This window comes from Gymnoscopelus microlampas (genome assembly GCF_963454915.1).
Source record: "Gymnoscopelus microlampas genome assembly, chromosome: 7".
Lineage (NCBI taxonomy): Eukaryota > Metazoa > Chordata > Actinopteri > Myctophiformes > Myctophidae > Gymnoscopelus > Gymnoscopelus microlampas.
In genome coordinates this window covers 37,330,873-37,347,797 of record NC_139944.1, presented here as the reverse complement: position 1 = coordinate 37,347,797, position 16,925 = coordinate 37,330,873, and positions in this window count along the sequence as shown.

The following is a 16,925-nucleotide window of genomic DNA, read 5'->3' as shown; positions in this document are numbered from 1 at the left end:
AAGTAAACACAGGGGAAAATAAAGAACCTTATCGAATTTCAGGAAGTTACGGCAGTGGGATTTTCATTTCAGACCAATGTCTTTTCAAAGAATAACATGTTTTGCAATAAAATGATATTCTGAATCAATATTCTAGCTTTTCGTTGATAAAGAATTGAATGATTTGAATACTGTGGCAAATACATGCTACGCACAATGATGCAGATGATGACCTACAGTGGTAAATTGTTACAGCAAACCTCTCGTGCGTGTATGTAGTATAGTAACACTGGACAGAGTGGCGGGTGGTCTCCATAATTTACTCACCAAAGAGCAAATTAAGACTAAGATTTACCCATATTTGTTTCATGACCGCATATGCATTCCTGATGGGTGTTCATTTGGGACCCTGAGTGATGCACAGACATTTGTCCATTCTAAAAAGTCCATTTTGCTTAGGGCCCCTAAACACTGCAAGACATTTGAAGTGGTCGGGGAGTCATCAGTTTGTTAAGCACTTCACACTGCACAAGTCTCTTTCTTGAAATCGACTGTCATATATCGTTGTGGTTTTCACACTATCCGATTGATCGGCGACAGGGGATCACTCGCTGCAAGCCGTTTCAGTAACACTTTATTTAAAGGTCGGGTCTATAATGCGTTATAACCGCATTTATAATGCACTTATAAGGCATTATATCACTTGTTATAAATGTTTATAATTATATATAACAACTTATAACAAGGTTTATGAAGTATTATAACTTATAATAATATAATGTATAAGTGCTGGTCATAATGCATTATAAATTCAGTGGAACAGCACATTATAACTACCAGGTAACACTTTACTTTAAGGTCGGGTCTATAATGTAATATAACCACATTTATAATGCATTATAATGCATCATAATGCATTACAATGCACGTATAATGCTTCATAACACTCGTTATAAATGTTTATAATTATGCATAACAACTTCCAACAAAGACACTTTATAACTGACTACGTTATGGTTATAATGTGCTGTTCCACTGAGCTTATAATGCATTATGAACAGCACTTATAATACATCATAAGCGTTGTTATAAGTTGTCATACATGATTATAAACATTTATAGTATAAGTGTTATAATGCCTTATAAGTGCATTATAATGCATTATAAATGTGATTATAATGCATTATAGACCCGACCTTTAAAGGTAGGGTAAGTGATATTTTTTGGTTAAAACAAAAAGTATTTTGTTAAAAGGTTAAAGCACTATATTCTGATAGTAATCATCGCTATAGAGTGTTTGTTCAGTAACAGGAGTCTCCCCGTCTCTCCAGTTCTTTAATAAACAGAAAATACATGTTCCGGTAGGTGTCAAAATCTCAGCCAATCAGGAGAAAGTACACATTTTTAAGCTTCATTTTTTATAGTGTTCCAGTTCCAATTTTGTCTGCTCATTTCGTAGTGTCATCACTTCCAATTTCACTTGTTTAATCTATATCCTGATTGAGTTCTCTATCCTGATTGGATAAAATTGGAACTGAAACGAAAATGCATTTTCTGTTTTATAAAGAGCTGGAGAGACAAGGAGACTCCTTTTACTGAACAAACACTCTATAGCAATGAGTACTATCATAATATAGAGCTATTTAACACTTATTTTAACCAAAGAAAATCACTTACCCTACCTTTAAGTAAAGTGTTACTGATGTGTCACTAGGATGCGAGCCAGACCCGATGCATACATTTGTTTTTATTCCAATTCATTTTAACTGACTTCTCATTAAAAGGTGCAAGGCTCCCGTGATATATGCACGAGACCGAGACAGGGCGCTAATGATTGACATTAAAAAAATCTCAATTTCTCTTTGTCTCTCTCTCTCTCTCTCTCTCTTTCTTTGAAACAAACAAGTTAACCACGATGCAATTCAGAAGCAGCGTTGCCATGTCCCCTTATTATAAGTGACTTTGGGTTTGTGTTTCTATAAAGTTGCTTGTCTAAATATTGGTAGTAGCGGGTTGCGTTTTTTTGGGCAAAAGTATTGTGCTCTCATTAGCTATAGCACGGCTCTCCTCGCATAGTGATCGCAACTTCATTCATACTGTAAGATCTCCAGTCGGCGAGAGAGCCAAATATCAAACATGCTAGAAATCTAAAAACGCTCGGGAAGGTCTCGCTGACCGCTTTTATCGCGGGTGGATCTTCTCGCAGAGCTTTTCACACACAGCAAGCTTACCGGTTAAGATTCTCTTTTCAGTCTCCAATAGCAGGGATCTCAAACCAACAACATGCAATACTAATAATGCATTGCAGCTCAGATGTTCCTTGCCAGCCTATAGTGCTTGGGGGGTGTAAAGTTTATGCCTCCATAAACTTTAGAGTTTTATAAAGTTTGGAGTTGCAAAGAGATACTATAGGGTGAGAGACAAAGTGATACAATGGAAGAGTGGGTTTATTGGCAGCAATTCTTGAAGTCTTTTACTCGTTGCCAATTACATTTATTCCCTAATCCCTTTTCTCCCCAACAACGTCGTCCATCTCTCCTTTTTTTGTTGCCATACTTTCAGCCATGTTTTGCTCTAACTAGGTGGCTATTTCACACTGACTTCATCGTATGACCTTGTTGCTTGCTGAAAGGAATTTATTTTCAACTGAAAAACGTGACATCCTTCCTCCATCTCTTCTAGTATCTTTCCTTCCTTTTCTCTCTTTTAATCCCCAATTTTTCTGTATCACTTTCCCTTTCCCTGAGTTCGTATGATACCAGTCGTCTGTCTGATGTGACAGATTGGGGGTGTGCAATATAAGGGATGGTTCTCCACAGGGACCCCAGTGGCGCCAGTGGCTCTCCCGCTCTGGAGGTCATGCTGTCTGGGTAACGGTCTCAGGAGAGGTGGGGAGACTTCGAAGGAGAGGGGTGGGGCGCTCGCAATATTTCTATTAGTGTTATCTAAAACCCTACTGGGCGAGACGGGGCCATTCAGATCAACCAGCAGGAAATTGCTTCGATGAAACTGCACTGTGTCGGTGTATCGTGCCACTGGAACTAGGGCGAACACACCACAAATGATGCATTTTATTATATTTCTTGTATTGTGATGTAGGTCTATCAGTGATGATGCCGTGAAATTTAACTGCCCTTGTGGGTTTTTCTTCACCATGTGCTGTGGTCTGCGTTTAGCGTTTTCTTTACGGGTGGTTGTTGTAACCACAGATGATACCATCCACTGCTTTCTTTTAGGAAGATTATGGAGCAGCCGGCATAGCGTTACACCACTACTGCCACCTCAAGTTTCTGTTAGCATTGGGAGAAATTTGATTAAAGTGTTGAAAAAGAAGTGCTGCTAACATTATTATTCATTGAGAGGGATTCTGCAATGATTCTGCGGTTGTTTCATCTTTTTATCATAACATTCTGCATTGATTAAACTATAATGCACTCAGTCTGACATTATATTATAATAGAGAGAAGAAAGAGAAGGAGCTCAGACTAGGACAACAAGAAGTCAGTCAGTCACAACAGGAGGGGGTAGAAACTAAACTCACACACACACACACACACACACACACACACACACACACACACACACACACACACACACACACACACGTGCCGTCAGTAGTAGGCGGACAATCTGTGTGGCACACCTGAGTGAGGCTGAGGCCTGTTGTTGACTCAATGCCGTCCAAGTTGCATACTGATAGCTCAATTATTTTTCAAAATTGCACACTGTATTTGACAACGAAAGTAAATGAGACTACCGTACCGTCAATGCAGAGTCAAATACGTCAAGTTCGTCAATGATGATAGTAAATGAGACTACGTTGATGTTGAATCTAGACATTTTGAGAAACATATTCCTGCTCTCGAATACTACAGCAGTGTTGCAGCAGTGTCTAACATTTCAAATGGCCATGACGGTGACCACTGCTCTGATCAGCACAATATAGGACTGGATTTAAAGGCCTAAAAATCTAGTACTGTATGTGTACGAACAGCGAGTGAGAACAGCCTCTGATAGTCATATATTCACTTGCAATTACTTAAATGTAATTGGGCTGGTTAGTGGTTACACATTACCTTATGTGAAAATAGACGATAACTTCAGATGATTATAAGGTTTATTATCGTCTGACATGGTGGGCAATGTACTCTCACTCCAACCACAGTAAGCATTTAGAATGGCAGAGGGATGACCCGCCCTAGATAGAAACTAAATTAAATTTCAAAGTTTGCTTTGTTCCAGAATTACATTATGTTTTCAATGTCTAATTGAACTATCTTGTGCTGTAACAGAGGGCTTCCTGGAAGAGCTTCTGCATACCTTAGTATTGGCAGAGTGTAAGGAATAAATGGAGACTGGATCTGTTAACAGTCTTGTAATGATATTAACTGATATCTTATCAATGATCATATTTTGAGATACTAGCCAACAGTCAAATTGTGACTGGTGGCACTATTAGACCAAGTGAAAGCATTCATGTTAAGACTGTTATTATGTCATTTTAATTAAATCTTCTTAAATCCTAAATTCGTTTAAGGTTTCAGTTACTGAAGAAAATAGAATGTTGTGGAAGAGCCAACAATCCATATTATGAACCAATATCATGTTTAAAAATCCCCTCTCCCCTCTATACCAAATATCAGGCATCATGGGGCAACTGAGCATTTCACGCCACTCTGAATCCTGTATGAATGGTCTTGAATGCTTTGAATACAAATTGAGAATATTTGCCTGTAGATTTATGTGCTCTAGGCCTTTTGCTCATGAAGAGACTGAGGAGAAAAATTGTTGATGTCAATATTGTGTCTGTGTGTCCTCTGTCGGCCTTTCTGCTCACTTCTGTTTCTCTACTCAAGCTCCGATTTTACCACATAAACCCTACTCGATGTCGGCTTGGTGTGTCAGGGTCCTGTGTTTAACTCTTACTGCTGTTGCTACCATGACACCTGAATTTCCCCCTGGGATTAATGAAGGTTTATCTTAGCTTATAGTCCTCACAGCTGTGGAGAGTACTGAATGGCAATTTGATGCAATGGGCAGCCTTTTCCCTGAATGTTTGGTAAAATGAGAAAGATCAAAATAGCCACACACTCGTAGCTTCCATGCCACAATTTCTTTTTTTTTTTAAAGATGATGAGAGAGAATTATAAAAACAGAAGCCAACGTTTCGTCCGGGTGTTACAAACACTCTGCTTGGTAAAATGACCAAACTAATAGGTTTAGGTTATCATTTCTACAAACTTGATGGCAATGAAACACATGTTTGTGTGGTCGTCATTGGAAATCTTATTTGTCAAACTCTATCTGGCAGCTGGTTGAAGTGATGAACTTATTTGACCTGACAGTGCTCTTTGGCCTTTGTTTGCATGTATTCCTGAGAGTATTATCGGGGGTTGGGTGTGGGTGGGGTGTGTGGTTCATTGAGAGGACTCATGTCAGAAGTTAGAGGTCACACATCCGGAGTACAGGGGTCAATGCATTCCTCATCTGTCTAATTCACACATAGTGCACACTGTGCCTGGCATACACACACATAGGCAGACATTTACATATTTGTCTGGGCATTAGACACACACACACACACACACACACACACACACACACACACACACACACACACACACACACACACACACACACACACACACACACACACACACACACACCTTCCCTTTTCCTGCTACACAAACTCTCCATTCCCTTTTGTCCCTGGCTGAAGGACAAACTCCACAGACTCAGCAGATGTCTGTCTGAATCGTGTGTGTGTGTGTGTATGCGTCCGTGCTAGATGGTTGTCCTTCTACATACAGTACCATTAGTACAGAAGATACAAAGCCTGGCTGTTCCCATAAGTGTGTGTCAACCTATTTGTGCACTTGTGTGCTCAGGAGTCTGTGTGGTGTGGTGTATTCAGAGTGTGGAGTGTAAACGCCCCTACATGTGTGTGTGAGAGCATGGTTGTGTTCTTGCCGTGTGAAGTGCATTCATTGCAGTAAATGGTCCTCTGTTTAACTGGGCCAGAACTGGCAGAGGGGACTCATAGAAAAACTATTGTTCCCTAGTGAGCAGGATACATGCACGGGCGCAGTCGCGCGCGCACACACACACACACACACACACACACACACACACACACACACACACACACACACACACACACACACACACACACACACACACACACACACACACACACACACAATGATAGTTTCATCTCTCTACTCAGAGGAAGGCAGTCACAGTGTGTATCAAGCTACTGCCGGGTATCATAAAAGCATTTCTGTTGTCTCACACTAATGTGTAATTACTGTATAACACCACACCGGTGTCACGCACCAAAAATAGCAGATCTACAAGGTAACAACACTTTGCATCACAACATATTGTGAGCTTGTAGATCTGCTTAAATCAGGAGGAGCTGATAGCTGGCTTAATCGGTGCAGGAGTCTGCTCATCTAAATATTTTCCCCTTGTTGCACTTGGTTGCACATTGTGTGACTCGTTTTGCTCTGTGTTTGATGCACGATACTGGCGTGCAACTAAGTACAGTTGTTGTTGTTGTTGTTGTGTTGTTGTTTTTATGCATAGTGCATGATAGTTGTGTAGCTGTATACTATTGTATACTGTTGTTCTGTATTGAAGTGCTTCTTATAGTTTTTCTTGCCTTTGTATTGCTGTATACATATTGCTGTACCTGTAACTCTGATTGGATGAAATCTGTATCCTGACCTGGACATTTTCTGTTTACTGAAAAAAACATTCTATAGCACTGCTATCAGAATATATAGCTATTTCATGTTTTTCTTTTACAAAAAAAAACAACAAACACCACTTTTTAAGGACTCAAGACCATAGATTAGGATTGCCAGTTTAATTAATAACACATTTACCTAAGACACTTCAAGACATGAAAACATTTCATTGAAAAGGTTCCTTTGGCTGTCAAAGCAATAGGTTGATTATTCTCTGCTGCTGTCCCTTGGCAGTAAGGCCATTGTCTAGGCAAAGTGTAGTGGAATTGGAGAAGGCTGCGCTTAAATAAATGAAATCCATAAAGTATGTTTGTGTGAAGGTCAAACACATAAACAAATTATGCGAACAGACCCACAAAAAAAAGAGAAAAAGATATAGCAAGACCTAGCATTTCTAATTATTGCAGAGATTTGTGGCTTGTGAAGAGATTGCAGAATTGTCCTGACATTTACATTTTTTAATAACATCCCTATTCACTTTTCAGACAGATATTTAAATCACTCTCAGATAGGTGGAAACCCCAAGGTTAGACCAAGTCGGTACAGTTAAACTTAAACAGACATTTGAACTGAATGCACAATAATCTCCTCTTGTCATTGCTTTCAAAGGTCACAAGCTCTTTTTTTCTCATTTTCAAAAGGGCTACTTCACACAACAGCCCTTGACTGTGTAGAGCTTCGGCTGTCGCATCTCAGCGGCTCAGGCACTCACATATGCATCCACGTACACAGACACTGACCTTGCTAAACTCTTTCCACCATGCATGCATGTGGTCAGTATGGCCCAGAGGAGCGGTGCAGAGCATCTTGCTGGCCATCTGCACACAGAGAGCGGGGCAGTGCTGTTGATGACTGGTTGAGACTGTGTTTGTTTCTTACATGCATTCATGACGGACAGGTACACAATGTCACCTGGTGTCCCTCAGAGAGTCTCTACATATAGAACCAAATACCTACAAGAATGTGAGCACTTGATCGATCATGCTGGTCTTGTCAATATAGTTTTGAATATTGAAGACTATTCTTCACGGTAGAGTCACATAATTATAATTCTTGTAGTAACAATGTTAGTAACTAATCACAGTTTTTTGTGTGCAAATGTTGTCTTAATATGCAAAATTATACCACAAGCTGAAATTGACAAATCACTTAATTTCATAGTTTATTGGCGGCACACAGTTCACTAAACAATATTATTATTTTAATGCTAAAGTGGTTCCTCTGCATAACAGATATGCACAATGGAATGGTAATGCATTATTTTCCAGGTGGGAGAAAACCGTCAGTTTTTTTAAAACCCTAGCGCAGAGTGTTGGAGGAAGAGAGTTTGCATTGAGGTGGAATCTGAGCCCACAGATTGGCTTTCACTTTTCTGCTGAAGCAGTAGTCCACCTTCTGCTGTTGCAGATTACACCTCCTGTCTGTCTTTCTATCTTTTTCTCTCTTTCACAGCTAACAGACAAGTTGTATAGTTTTTCACTGAGGTTCAGATAGAGTGTGAGGACTCGGCCAGTCAAACTTGGGCCAGTGAGGGATTTAGGTGTTAATCCATCAGCCTCCTTTTATTTATTTCTGTGCAGACTGTGCAGACGCTGACATGGCTGGCCTGTTGGGAGGTTCACACCAATTGAAGGTTTGGCTTGGAGAACCCTATTGATTCTTCCTGTTTTCTCATTGAAGGGATTATAGTGTAGTCCCCTCCCTTCTGGTCTCTTCTCTTCAGTTGTGTGTGTGTGTGTGTGTGTGTGTGTGTGTGTGTGTGTGTGTGTGTGTGTGTGTGTGTGTGTGTGTGTGTGTGTGTGTGTGTGTGTGTGTGTGTGTGTGTGTGTGTGTGTGTGTGTGTGTGTGTGTGTGTGTGTGTGTGTGTGTGTGTGTGCTCGCCCATGTGGGTGTGTGAGTGTGTCAGCTCTGAAGTCAGTGCCGGTCTCTCTCAGTGTCAGGGCTCATGATGGAGATGCTCTGGCCAACTGTGATGTCATCATTCATCGACTGAGGGTGGGAAGGTTCAAAGTTGTCTTTGAACCACAATCAAAATGACACAAGTTTGTTTAGCACAGCAAGGGACTCACTGAAAAAATGGGCATACTGACCATACTGCTATGGCTCTCAAAGTGAAGCAGAACATTATTTGATGTTGTGTTTGTAGCCTTCATGGCACAGCACACTGATTTGAAATGGGTTTTTGCATTTGAAAGCATCTGCAATGCATGGGTAAGATTTGCCAGCCCAAAGACACGGGCCTCTCATCTTTGTAGAGAAATCTAAAGCAAAGAATTACACAAGCTGTCTGCATAATAAGGATGTACTGTATGAAGGCGCGCCTATTTTCTTAGAGGTGATGTGTTAACAGCATTCCAGCCAGCCAGTATGCCATCATAACATGGTATATTTCTTTGACAGTCTGCCATGCAGCAGTGACCAGAGGCCACTGCTGTCTCCAGTTTCTAGCCAGTATGCCATCATAAGAGCATAACATGGTATTTTGTTGACAGTCTGCCATACAACAGCCATACATTCTGCTACTCAGGTGACTGAAGTCAAGGACATAACCTCTACTTTGTAACTGCTCCGTGACAATATGGTCTCCTCCGTGGTAACCACGTCAAAGCATCAGATCAACTGAAGGAGGACTTTGTGAACCTGGTAGACAAGTATTCCAAACTGGCAAGCAGTGCATCATCTCCGACCTGCTGCCTGCTCCTGGTTTTGGGGACATTATTTTCAGCCGCCTATATTTGTTTGATGTTTGGACAAAATCTGTAGGAGTAATATCAAGAAATGTGTTTTGCAAAAATCTGCCAACTGGTGGCGCTATAAAACGCGTGCGTGCGTGCGTGCGTGCGTGCGTGCGTGTGTGCGTGCGTGCGTGCCTGCCTGCGACGGACGGGGTGGGGTGCAAAACATAGTCTCGGCCATGCCTTCTGCCTGGCGCAGACAATAACCATGGGTCCCACTACTGACTGTTTATTAAAAACATTCAAATATATATATATATACATATATTCCAAATGTGACTTCTGTCCAGTGACAACTGAAATGTAAAATTAGGCTGACTGAGTTAATTATAAATAGTTGTTATTACAGTATAATTATTGATGTTGTTGTTGTTGTTTTTATTAGTATTAGTATTATTTCCTGTTCTACATACCTGTGAAATTAGAAAGTGCCATTATAAGGTGCTAAACAGATGCTGGCAAGCTTCTGTTCTACGTGTGAAATTTGAATTTGTAGAGTCTCTGGCCTAGCTAACTGAGCATGGCAATGATATCTTTAACACGACACGATAGAAGAGAGAGATATATAGAGAGAGAGAGAGTCTGTGTGTGTGTGTGTGTGTGTGTGTGTGTGTGTGTGTGTGTGTGTGTGTGTGTGTGTGTGTGTGTGTGTGTGTGTGTGTGTGTGTGTGTGTGCACACGCACACTTGCATGTGTGTGTCAGAATTCCAGTCACGGCTGTAGTCTAATCGTACTCATAATTTCGAAACGGAACATGAGCTGTCTCCCTATGGAAGCATATCTATCTTTGAATCAACTGGCTGTTTCTGCCTCTGTGCGTGCGTGCGTGCGTGTGTGTGTGTGTGTGTGTGTGTGTGTGTGTGTGTGAGAGACCTTCAATATCTCAATCTATGAGGCAACAGGGGCTAGTGTTGGTGTTTGATGCTCCACTACATGTGTCTGGATTTGGGATTGATTGAGCGTGCGTTTTCTGTTTACTTTCTGGTAATCTGTTTGTGTGCAACTGTGTGTATGTGCGTGCATGTGTGTGTGTGTGTGCGTGCATGTGTGTGTGTGCGTGCACATGCATGTATGTGTATGTGTGCGGGTGTGTATGGGTCAGAGAAAATAAATGCTGTGCCAAAAGTGTGCATTGTAGCTGGTCTGGTGGTCAGTTACATCTTCGACTGTATATAACTGCATCCTCCTCCTCCTGACTGCAGTGGTGGAAAAGGTTCTCAAATGTTTTACATAAGTAAAAGTAGCAATACTACAATGTAGAAGTACTCTGTTACAAGTAAAAGTCCGGATCTCAAAATGTAATTGAGTAAAAGTACAAAAGTATTGGTATCAAAATGTACTTAAATTACCAAAAGTAAAAGTACTAAAATGTTTGAAAATAGCAGCTCTACAAGCTCACAACGCGTCACGATGCGACGTGTCGTGAGCGTGTACATCGGCTATTTTCAAATAGCGTAGGTATAAAATAAGACTAAAGTGGTTCATGTATGTTATATAATCTAATAACATATACCTGCAAAGTAACTAGTAACTAAAGTTTTCAAATAATTGTAGTAAAAGTACAATATTTGCCTCTGAGATGTAGTGGAATAGAAGTAAAAGTATAGACAATTGGAAATACTCCAGTAAAGTAAAGTTACCTCAAAATTGTACTTAAGTACAGTACTTGAGTAAATGTACTTAGTTACTTTACACCACTGCCTGAGTGTTACAGGTGAACACTGAGGAGTATGTATGTAGGCTACTGTATGGGAGGGAAATCAACAGTACAATGGTAGCATATGTTTGTAGGTAGTGCACTGTATGTGTAGAATGCATATGATATGTTGCACACGTGCGTGTTCAGACTGTATGGATTAGTCATAGCCTATGTGGAAGGAGAAAAAAAGCTTTAGGACAGTGGGTGGTCTCTGAGGGTCACCCATCCATCCCCTCCTCCTCTGACCCACCCCCCCCCCCCACCCCCCAGCCTTGTGCTCTCTGGCTTTGATTTCCCCATCACTGTCCTGTTATGTTCAGCCCACCTGCTGGTGGTGTGTGTCTGTGTGTTTGTGTGTCTTCTTTTTGTATGTGGGCAGAATGTATTTGTGCATCTATGCGTGTATATTCTTGTGTGAGTGAGTGTGTGTGTGTGTGTGTGTGTGTGTGTGTGTGTGTGTGTGTGTGTGTGTGTGTGTGTGTGTGTGTGTGTGTGTGTGTGTGTGTGTGTGTGTGTGTGTGTGTGTGTGTGTGTGTGTGTGTGTGTGTGTGTGCGCGCGTTTGTGTGCACGCAAGATGGATCTGTGCCTGTGTGTGTGCAAAACGCATCTGTGTGTGTATGTTCTGTGGTCCTGGTGGGTATGTGTGTCCTGTTGGCAGATGTCCACACACCCCTAAAAGCTCCATGGCCTCAGGCAGTGTCATATACTTATTTATGGAGCATGACTGCTAGAGAGACAGACAGGGAGAAGGGAGAGACAGACAGACAGCGGGAGAGAAAGTCTTTGTGATGAAGGACAGTAGTAAGTTAAGCCACATTTTATTTCATTAAAGCGCTATTTTTTACTTTTCATTCCTATTAGTGTCCTAAATTACCCTTCAACATCCTCAACTTCAGTGTGGTGAGAGCAGAGAGTTCACATATGAAGCGGATGGCAATGCAAGCTAGCTAAGTGCTACAGTGAGATGAATGGTGGAGTGGTATGGTATTTACAGACTCATCCAGTGTGTCATATTATGTTGAGATGCAGAGCCAACGTCCTTGGCTGTAGTTGCCCAGCTACAGTCAATACTTCACCAGATGAGTGGAAATAGTGGCACTCCAAAATAAAAATGCTTTTAGCTCAGGTTCACATTTTATATTTTGCTACTTCAGGCTACTTATGCATTTTGGCATAGTGCCTTCATCAGAGCATCATAGCGCATGATGGTACAAGCCTGCAACACGCACAGTAAATGTTGAATATGATACAGCAAAACATGATCTTGAAGCAAATCATGGTTATACATCCTCTGTAATCATGGTTATACATCCTCTGTAATTTGTGTAGAACAAATTACTGCCCCTAGAGGGGGTAACCTCCCCAAGTTGTCACAAAGGGAGATTCACCAATAAAACCACATGCAGCCACATGGACTTACAAACGGGAGTAACCTGTTGGCTTGGATCTTGTCATCCTCATGTCATGTTTTTGTTGCTTTATGTTTCGTTATCTTGCCCTTTTTGTTTTTTATGTAATGGAACTCTCACACAACACGCCTAGATGCACATGTTGTGCACTGGAGTGGATATGTATAATAATATGGTTCCTTGAAAAATTCAATCTGTATGGTTTCCCCGTAACCTCCTATGCCGAGTAGATTTTTCTCCTTGAAGGATATTTTCTATATTCATATGTTGCATTATACCTGTGGTGTGAAGTAATGAAGTACTTTGTTACGGAGGAGGGGGTGTGCATGTGTGCGTGTCTGTACAGTATGTATCCTATAGATATCATGCAATACAGTATGTTTGTGCTTGGCAGTGCATTTTTGTTCACCTCATTACCAAGAGCGCTGTTGTGCATGTGTTTGTAATTAGCTAGCTATTGCCACTGCTGCCAGTTCTACTGCTCATTTTCGTTTTACTCAAGCACTACTTTGGACCCCATTCAAAAAGCAAGCAGCAGTTTTTACAAAGCCACCACTGGCCATTAACACCAAATCTCTTATTGACACTCAACACCCTCTTAGCAAAAATCGGTGTCAATGCCATAAGATAATGTTCAGGTATCAAGTCATTTCCTTTTCCTCTTGCTGAGAAGGGTTTGAACCACTATTTGTGAAACAGTCAAGACCACAGAACTGCACCTTTATGGGGGTGAAAACAAATGTGACTATGAGTCATCATTTGAAAACAAATGACAAACGAGTTGAAATGCTGTGTGAGCCAGCCAAACTGAAGTAAAAAAGCAATCCTGCTTTTATTTGAGCACCTGGGGTTTGCACGATTTTCAGCTGCAATGTTAGCTGTGCTAAAGGTGATGTGCTGTGCTGAAGGTTTTATTACCGGGCAGTGAGGCAGGTTCCTAAATCAGGTCCTAAGGGCAGCCATCTCCCCTAGCATGCACAGTGGGACCTGTTCGTTCCATTTATGTTATCTCTGTCTCACTGTTTCTGGACACTGAGTTCTTGTTAGTCTGGTAGGAGTGGATCGACAGAGAGAGAGAGATGGACAGACAGACGGAGAGACGGACAGACAGACAGACAGACAGACAGACAGACAGACAGACAGACAGACAGACACAGACAGACAGACAGAGGTGGGCACTGAGGGGTGACAACATGAAACTCAACCCTCCTGGCACTTCAGACAATGTCAGGGCCAGCTCTGAGATTTACAGGGATGGGCAAAAAGGTTTCAGTCTATCAAAAGTGAACATGCACTTAGTTTGCAGACATGCAGGATATGTTGTTGCTGTATATTTGATTTATTGCTGCATCATGGAAAGTTATATTGTACAAGTGTGTCTGCGTAAGTATCTAGTGACAAGTACTTTAGTTAAGTACTTGAGTATTGTGTGTAGAATGTGTAGATAGAATGTGTAGATACAGTAGATGGATGGACAGACAGACAGACAGCAGACAGACAGACAGACAGCTATTGATCCAGTCGGGGGAATTCAGTTGTCATGGCAGTACCACATTAAACACATCACAGATACAGAAAAAGTGCTACAGCCTGGAGGCAAATAATAATGATAATAAAAAGAGTAAACAGGTTCTAACGAGGGATAGGAAGTACCAGCACCAAAGGAGATATAGTATTCTACAGTACTCTAGCTTGGCCCTCTGCACTTGGACCACTGAGGATCTGCATTTTGTGTTAGCTATAACCAGATAATGAATATATGAATATAAGTGTACATAAAGCAATCTGTCCCCAGTAGTGTGGATAAAAATTGAAGAGTCAAACCGCAGTCAAACCCTTTAAAGAAAATATATATTTTAGCCCTTTAATGAAAATAGAGCAGTTGCTCCCAATGGTGTGCTGCTGAGGCACACTGGTGTCCTGTGACACAAGGCCAGGTGTGCCTTGGGATTTTGTGACAACCACACATTATTATTGCAATACATTATATTACTATATAAAACATATAAAATAGTTTTCATTATCTGTGCATTTCTTTCTTCAGAACTTGGTCTCTTTCTTTCTCTCGCACGCACGCACGCACGCACGCACGCACGCACGCACGCACGCACGCACGCACGCACGCACGCGCAATCTCTCCCTCGTGTGACATTTCTGGTTCAAATGGGTTTTGTTGCTCCCGTGTGATGTAATTTTGCTAAGGAATTAGTTAATAAATATTTGATGAATAATAGTCAAATATGTTTTGCATTAGTAAATAAAAATACATGTTTACAGAGTGGTAAGAGTAAAAACACGTTAGAGGCTATTATGGATTTTTGGATATGAACTGGTGTGCCTTGAGATTTTTACTTTCCCTGCTGTGCCTTGGGCACAAAAAGTTTAAAAAACACTGAAATAGAGTACATAGCGTTCACAAAGTTAGGATCTCTGAGCTTTTACTTGAACCATTTCACTATGAGTTGAGTACAAAAAAATCATCAAAGCACCACTTTTTCAGTATTCGTTGCATCTATTCTATAATAGTACCTGGCTGAATATTACCCAGAAAAAGGTTCATTTAACTCTGTGAGTGTAAAAATGGATCCTGCACTGCAGCGAAGCATCCCTGCTACAGTATATGGTGTGATGCATACTGCATAGACAACAAGGAGTCATTTGGAGCTATGTGATATGCTTGGTCTCTTCTCTAGTCTCACTACTCCATTACACCGTAAACTGATTTGATGGGCTATCTCTCTCAGTCTGTCTCCTCTGTTGCTTCCAATTTATTTTTGTATCTCTCTTTATTTTCTACCTAGATTTTTCCTTTACTATCAGTTCAGTTCATTCCCGTCATTCATTCATCATTCAGCATTGTCACTCTTTCTTCTGTACCTTCTCTACAATCCACATTTTCTTATACTCTACTCACTGTTTTACTTTAATACCACTAATATTATTACTTACTTTACTATCTCTACTACTAACTATACAACACCCCCCGCCCCCCACCCCACCCTACCCCCACCAGCTTATTAGGCATTTTCTCAAGAGGGGCAGCCAGCTGTGCAAGAGTGCATGTTGTTGACAGTGATTTGTGCGTATGTAGCCCTTGTGGTAGGGACCCCAGACACAGGCTGAGACTGAACTGTCTTGGGGCCTGATGTTGCGAGGAAAATTGCAGTCCAAGAAATCGCCAAGAATTCCCACTGGGAAACTCATGTAAGCTGCAAAGAGAGAGAGAGTTCGCTCTCTGGGATGGGCTGTCAGGTTCGACTGCCTCCCATGTGGTGCTGGGTAGAGTTGGGATGGGTGAAGAGATGAGATGACACATGGCACAAGGGAGTTGAGGCAACACCAAATGACAGCCATATGGGAAGGCAGGTTGAGGGAGATGAATATTAAATTGGAGAACAATAACAAAAACTGTAAAATACAGTGTTAATTTAACAGTTAAATTAACACATTGTGCTGTTCTCAACTGTATGACCTTTTTTGGTCATAGCTATGTAATATTTATTATTGTTGTTGTTGTTTTTATGCGAATGTAGTATATTGTTTACATAGTGAACTGATGACCAAAATAAAAAATGTGTAAAGTTGCAAAGTATTGTGAAGTATTGTATACTATAAACTGAATAAAAACAGAATTTAGAATGGTAAGAAGACATCCTGCCTGCCTGCCTACCTACCTACCTACCTACCTACCTACCTACCTACCTACCTACCTACCTACCTACATACATACATACACAGTACCTACCTGCCTAGCTAGCTACCTAGCTACCTACCTACCTACCTACCTACCTACCTAACTACCTACCTACATACATACACAGTACCTACCTACCTACTTACCTACCTACCTACCTACCTACATACATACATACATACACAGTACCTACCTGCCTAGCTAGCTACCTAGCTACCTACCTACCTACCTACCTACCTACCTACCTACCTACATACATACATACACAGTACCTACCTGCCTAGCTAGCTACCTAGCTACCTACCTACCTACCTACCTACCTACCTACCTAACTACCTACCTACATACATACACAGTACCTACCTACCTACCCATTGTACCTGCCTGCCTGCCTACCGACAAGTTGGGGATAGACATGCTAGCCATGTCATGCCAACTAAACAAACTAGCCTTGCCTATGAATGTACTGAATGAGAGCAAGGCAAAGAGCAACAGCAGTTTGAATGGGCAAAAGAGAAATAAACTAGAAAATGTGCTCCTTGGAGCACAGGTCTCCGCCAGGTCAGGTAGGTTATTGTGGGCCAGCAAGGTTCGGAATTCAGTCTCTGTAGGAGTAATATCAAAATGATTTAGTTATAAGTATGTAGTTAGAGGGC